The sequence below is a fragment of the Rana temporaria genome, chromosome 4, assembly GCF_905171775.1.
Source record: "Rana temporaria chromosome 4, aRanTem1.1, whole genome shotgun sequence".
Taxonomy (NCBI): domain Eukaryota; kingdom Metazoa; phylum Chordata; class Amphibia; order Anura; family Ranidae; genus Rana; species Rana temporaria.
Window position 1 is genome coordinate 133,315,168 of NC_053492.1, and position 7,464 is coordinate 133,322,631.

Below are 7,464 nucleotides of genomic sequence, written 5' to 3' on the forward strand. Positions count from 1 at the left end.
CCTTTGGCAGCAGTGCAGGTGCTGTACTGTGGGACTGCATTCATAGACAAAGTGGGACTGCATTCATAGACAAAAGTGGGGCTGCATTAATATACAAAAGTGGGGCTGCATTAATATACAAAAGTGGGGCTGCATTAATATACAAGTGGGGCTGCATTCATATACAAAGTGGGGATGCATTCATATACAAAGTGGGGCTGCATTCATATACAAAGTGGGGCTGCATTCATATACAATGTGGGGCTTCATTCATATACAAAAGTGGGACTGCATTCATAGACAAAAGTGGGACTGCATTCATAGACAGAGTGGGACTGCATTAATAAACAAAAGTGGGGCTGCATTAATATACAAAAGTGGGGCTGCATTAATATACAAGTGGGCTGCATTCATATACAAAGTGGGGCTGCATTCATATACAAAGTGGGGCTGCATTCATATACAAAGTGGGGCTGCATTAATATACAACAGTGGGGCTGCATCAATATACAACAGTGGGGCTGCATTAATATACAACAGTGGGGCTGCATTTATATACAAAAGTGGGACTGCATTTATATACAAAAGTGGGACTGCATTTATATACAAAAGTGGGACTGCTTTTATATACAAAAGTGGGACTGCATTTATATACAAAAGTGGGACTGAATTTATTTACAAAAGTGGGACTGAATTTATATACAAAAGTGGGACTGAATTTATATACAAAAGTGGGGCTGCATTAATATACAAAAGTGGGGCTGCATTAATATACAAAAGTGGGGCTGCATTAATATACAAGTGGGGCTGCATTCATATACAAAGTGGGGATGCATTCATATACAAAGTGGGGCTGCATTCATATACAAAGTGGGGCTGCATTCATATACAATGTGGGGCTTCATTCATATACAAAAGTGGGACTGCATTCATAGACAAAAGTGGGACTGCATTCATAGACAGAGTGGGACTGCATTAATAAACAAAAGTGGGGCTGCATTAATATACAAAAGTGGGGCTGCATTAATATACAAGTGGGCTGCATTCATATACAAAGTGGGGCTGCATTCATATACAAAGTGGGGCTGCATTCATATACAAAGTGGGGCTGCATTAATATACAACAGTGGGGCTGCATCAATATACAACAGTGGGGCTGCATTAATATACAAAAGTGGGACTGCATTTATATACAAAAGTGGGACTGCATTTATATACAAAAGTGGGACTGCTTTTATATACAAAAGTGGGACTGCATTTATATACAAAAGTGGGGCTGTATTTATATACAAAAGTGGGACTGCATTTATATACAAAAGTGGGACTGAATTTATTTACAAAAGTGGGACTGAATTTATATACAAAAGTGGGACTGAATTTATATACAAAAGTGGGACTGCATTTATATACAAAAGTGGGACTGAATTCATATACAAAAGTGGGACTGAATTTATATACAATTGTGGGACTGCATTTATATACAAAAGTGGGACTGAATTTATATACAAAAGTGGGACTGCATTTATATACAAAAGTGCGACTGAATTTATATACAAAAGTGGGACTGAATTTATATACAAAAGTGGGACTGAATTTATATACAAAAGTGGGACTGCATTTATATACAAAAGTGGGACTGCATTTATATACAAAAGTGGGGCTGCATTCATATACAAAAGTGGGACTGAATTTATATACAAAAGTGGGACTGCATTTATATACAAAAGTGGGACTGCATTTATATACAAAAGTGGGACTGCATTATTATACAAAAGTGGGGTTGCATTCATATGTACAGTGAGGCTGCAATGATGGGCACGATGAAGCTGCATTGATCTCTTGTACCATGTCTTCAGTCTCTGACCATCTCTTGTACCATGTCTCCAGTCTCTGACCATCCCTTGTACCATGACCATCCCTTGTACCACGCCTGCAGTCTCTGACCATCTCTTGTACCATGTCTGCAGTCTCTGACCATCTCTTGTACCATGTCTGCAGTCTCTGACCATCTCTTGTACCATGTCTGCAGTCTCTGACCATCCCTTGTACCATGTCTGCAGTCTCTGACCATCTCTCTTGTATATTAATGCAGCCCCACTGTCCAATATTTCATTATTTAAATTACTTATTGCAGACTGAAATTAAAATAATTACCTGGGAATATCAGTGATAGTGATAACTTTTTATTTAATAATGAATCACATATAGTATTTGCATATGGTGTTTTGCAATTGAGCAGATAACTAGTATGCCAATATACAGAGCATGATGTGCAAAGCTGGTAGAGACATCCCTAAAAAAAAGACTTGAAACTGTAATTGCAGCGAAAGGTGATTCTACAAAGTATTGACTCGGGGGGGGGGGGGGTAGTCGGGGGGATCTGAATGACAAATGGGTACCACTAAGTGAAAGGACTGAAAGAGACAAGTAAGACGGTGTTAAATTGGAGATCCCCATACAAGTCCATAAAGTACTCACATAAAATAGTAAGTACCTGGAATGAATATATGGTAGCTGTCAAACAACCTCACAGCTTCCTCTCCTCTGCCCATGCAGCAGTGAACTCCTGTTCTTCCTGCGCCTGCCATTCCATTTCAGAACCTTCACTTCTCTCCCTCGCCTCTCCCCGGAACTGGTATTACAAGTGCGGGCACCCAGCTCTGACATCTTGCGGCTTCACAGCCGTGTGTGCACTGTGCATGTGCGAGTCACACTGCACCCCCTCAATGGTCGGGCCAACTTCTGGGACCTGTGACATGTCCCAAAAGATTGCAGGGAGGGAGGGGGAATGGAGAACTTGCGCTTGAGTCGCCTAGGTGGCCTGAGCAAAAGTGAAAGCAGGTACCTGTCAAAACTAGGTACCCACTCCCCCCCCCCATAAAAATGACAAGCCAAATGTGGCATAGGAGGGGGGCAGGAATGCTTAAAGCGCAACTTTCCCTTTTGGGTGGAGCTCAGCTTTAATACATGTTCTGTCTTCTCCCTTCACTTCCAGGTACTTACAGGAGACTCAGGCAGAAGCCATTGGCTGTCAGTCAAATCCTGTGAAGTGGGAACAGAAGGCATGTGCCATGCCATGTGTGTCTATAGAGGCACACAGCCTTAGGAGCATGCATGAAGGGGTGGACCCATAGCACATGGGGGCACCCGTAGGAAAGGAGGAGTGGAGAGTACCGACAAGGGACTCCAGAAAATGAGCTAAGTGATTGCCCTGTGCAGTATAGCATCTTTTTGTATCTTAATTAAAAAAATTAAGCTTTACAATAATTTTTAAATATATTTATATGTATTGTATTTATTTTTTTGCTGCTAGTACTTCACATGGCTAGTTATGCGTAGTTACTGTATGGTTCGACTAATATTTCTGGTACCAAATTATGCCTTTGAAATTAGTTTATTAATAATGGGATTGACCCTGGCAATCATTGTGGTCTTAACTGACTTAAGAAAAGCTATTTTATTGGAAGAATAATGGTGCAAATTGCCAAATTATCATGGCAAGGGTAGGTATAGAGAATAGATTAGATTAGATTGGAGTTCATGACAGATCTAACCAGCCTGTGGGTTATTTAGCCCATCAGAGTCCACCCATGACTAAAATACATGATGGATTCCTTAGGCATAGAAAAGTTCTCTGTGTTATTCTGCTGTGTTGCTTATAGAGAGGATTTTTTTTAGTAAGTAAAGAATTATCTGTTGTAAATCTTAAACACTCCTGAAATACATTGAGCCCCCAAATGAACTCAATTTACATCATCTAAACAATAGCTTAGTCTCAAAGTGTTTCTCTTTCTTTGATGTTATACATTTCTTTATACTATTGATTGAATCTGGTAATGGATAACGTAAATGTAAAGCATTGTTACATATCTAGCCTCTGCATAAATCTAATCTGCTCTTATAGAAGCACAGATTATATCAGAAAGAATTTATCACTGCTCCCCTTGCATTAACGAAGAACATACAATTGGACTGCTGCAGAAACAATTTGTCTTTTGTGAGTGCCTGCTGACCTCAGATGAATCATGTGTGGTGATGTGCGGCCGAGCCATGAGCGGTTTACCAGAGGTCAGCAGAGAAAAGAGAAGATTAAATTGTCTGCACCATGGCCCTCCATCATATATTCAATATATGCAATAGGACTTTGGAGATTTGTTTCTGAATTTCATGCACTTTGAGTTATTTTCTTCACATCTGCTTGTCAGCTAAAGGGTCCAGAATTCAGAGTACCATTTTCTTCTTCCTACTGCTATAAATCTTCTCCTGATTAGAGTTGGTGGATGGATGAAATACTTATTACGTGTATACAATTGGATAGTATACCAGCCATCAGTATTAAATCAGATACAACCTTTACTCATTGCATATCATAAAATAATACTGATACATTATTTATTATAGAATAATTAGAGGATGCAGAATGAAAATTGACATGATTACAAGTTCTGTTCGCTTGACATTGATTATTGTTTTATTATAAGCTGATGTACTACCTACAATGAAAATGAAAGCACAGACAGTATAGGCTTATGTGCAGGCAGAGTATCGGTTGATATGTTTATGTCCAGAGTTTGGTTTAGTTTGTAATATGTACTGTACATTAGCCAGGTATGTCTACTGCATGACTTTAGATGAAATAGGAGGGGATCACAAGCAGGCATTTGTCTCTACTGTAGACTTGAAACCTTGCTAAGTAATATATTGTCTTGAAAACCATGTGTGATAAAGCAAATTAACAATGCATCACTGTTAGACACAACTACAAAAGTAAGTGACATTAGGTTTATTCCCAATTAGCAGGAGGCGTTTGGTTTAAAAAATCAATTAGCATGTTAATAGTTGCGTTTTCAAAGCAAATTGATGCAACTTTATAGAGTAGCAAGCAGGCCAAAACTATAGCTGCATCAATCAAATATTTTCAACATTACTTATTGTACCTACAGGCACAGTCTCATGATTATTGCCTGCATTTGTCAAGTAAGTACAAATTTCATTAAAAAGGTGGTCATAAATGAAAGCTCAGCAACAAGGGTTGAGGAACGCTTAACCATGTCCTACTAAATACGTAAGTAAGGGATTCAAAATCAATTAAGAATTGGACTAGTATGTCAAGTAAGTCACCATTCCTCTAGTTTTCTACATCTAGACAGGTTGACTTTCAATGAAATAAAGACATTTAAAAGCAAAATGGAAGGATGAGGTAAGTGAAGGAGGACTGCACTAAGGTAAAGGAAGCTATTTAGGAAAATAATTATACCTTTACAACACCTTTAAGCCTGATTTTTGCTTTTCATGTTTGTAAAATGGCCAATAAGTACAAGGTCGGGCTGTATTTTTACAGGATCAGGTACACCCTATGGTTATCTGTTACTGGTATCTCAAGGTATTCTTTTAATCTTTTTCTATATACACAATGTTTGGCAAATTCAAGAATAGCTTATTTTTCAATTTGTTTTTAACTCCCTCAGCGGTATTCCCAAGCCTGGCTCAGGGTGGAATATCAGAACCAAAATCGGTAACCCCGAGCCAGACTCGGGATCGCGTTGCAGTGTCGCAGTGTCCACAGGCAGGGAATTACTTACCTTGTCCCTAGATCCTGCGATGCCTCCCCGATGTGTGATCGAGCTGTGTCCTTGCTCGATTCAAAGTGCCCGTGTGCCGCCTAGCTCCGTCCGCATGGGGGCGGAGATTGTGCCAAATTCAAAAAAGTAAATACATACAATACATACAGTATACTGTAATCTTATAGATTACAGTACTGTATGAAATAAATACACACCCCCTTTGTCCCTAGTGGTCTGCCCAGTGTCCTGCGTGCACTTTTATATAATTAAAACTGTTCTTTCTACCTGGAAACTGGAGATTGTCCATAGCAACCAAAAAGTGTCCCTTTACATCAAAAGTGCTTTTAGACCAGCTAGAAAACAGCGATAATAAATTAGAATCAAAGATGGGGAAGAGGGCGCTAGTGTAAATAGTACCTATTATTTGGGACACCCTCCGTGGGAGGATCCCAATGGTATGGGTGAGATAAAATAAGAAAATAAATTAAACACTCTGATGGACAATAAAATCATACATAAATTAAATTTCTACTACATTGTGTGCAGTGATTTATCATTCAAAAACCAGTGAAATATTAATATGCAACAAACTGGTGAATTCAATCCAAAAAAATCATCAAATCATGCAAAGAGTCTTTAGTGATACTGCAGCCACCACCATCTACTGGGACTTCACCCGATGTGCTCTTGACAGGGAATATGCTTACCAGATAAAGTGGACCCCTTTAATGAAAAAGTGGGTCTAAAGGGCTGAGCAGGTCTAAGTGTCTGCACACTATTCACCACCGTTCAGACTGCTAACGATCATATGACCAATGGTAACCAGGAATCCATCCACAAAATAAACAGGAGAAAGCTATAGTGCATTAACGTTTTAATAAAATATGACAAATAAAAAGCTGATTGGCCCCTTACTTTTGTGGGTGCCTGCCCGGCACTAGGACTGCATGCATCTTTAAACAGGACCTTGTCTGTATCTCATAGGTCACTGTGTGTGGAAGGCGCATTCTATGCTGCAGAGTGCGAGCGCGGGATCAGCTGGTGAGCGGGGATGTCAGACTAGCCTCCGACATATGTTTCGTGGATTTCCACGTCATCAGGGGGGCGTGTCTGACCACCGAGGATTATGGTATATGTAGGCAGAGAGGAGCCAATAGAAATTGATGGTGGACGTGTACTAGTGACGCATGCATTCCTACTGGCGCGTGGCAACATCACATCTAATGGCTCAAATATGTGCACATCTCCGTTATACTCAGGCGCATATGGGGATATTTAAAATATTATAATCACTAGATACAAACAGCCTTGTATGTTACTATTACAATACAGTGGTAAAGGTACATACATTATACCATTGCATTGATTGGTATAATGTATCATAGTTGTATCTAACAAAAGAACACTAATCTATGATATAATTGGTACATACATCAAAAATTGATAGAACATAAATATACTCTTCATTTAAAATTAAAAAAATGTATAAAAATACGATGTTTATGGACGATTAAGGGATTAATCGTCCATAAACATCGTATTTTTATACATTTTAAAAATTTTAAATGAAGAGTATATTTAGGTTCTATCAATTTTTCATGTATGTACCAATTATATCATAGATTAGTGTTTGATACAACTATGATACATTATACCAATCAATTCAATGGTGTAATGTATGTACCTTTACCACTGTATTGTAATAGTAACATACGAGGCTGTTTGTATCTAGTTATTATAATATTTTAAATATCCCCATATGCGCCTGAGTATAATGGAGATGTGCACATATTTGAGCCATCAGATGTGATGTTGCCGCACACCAGTAGGAATGCATGCGTAGCTAGTACACGCCCACCATCAATTTCTATTGGCTCCTCTCTGCCTACATATACCATAATCCTCGGAGGTCAGACACGCC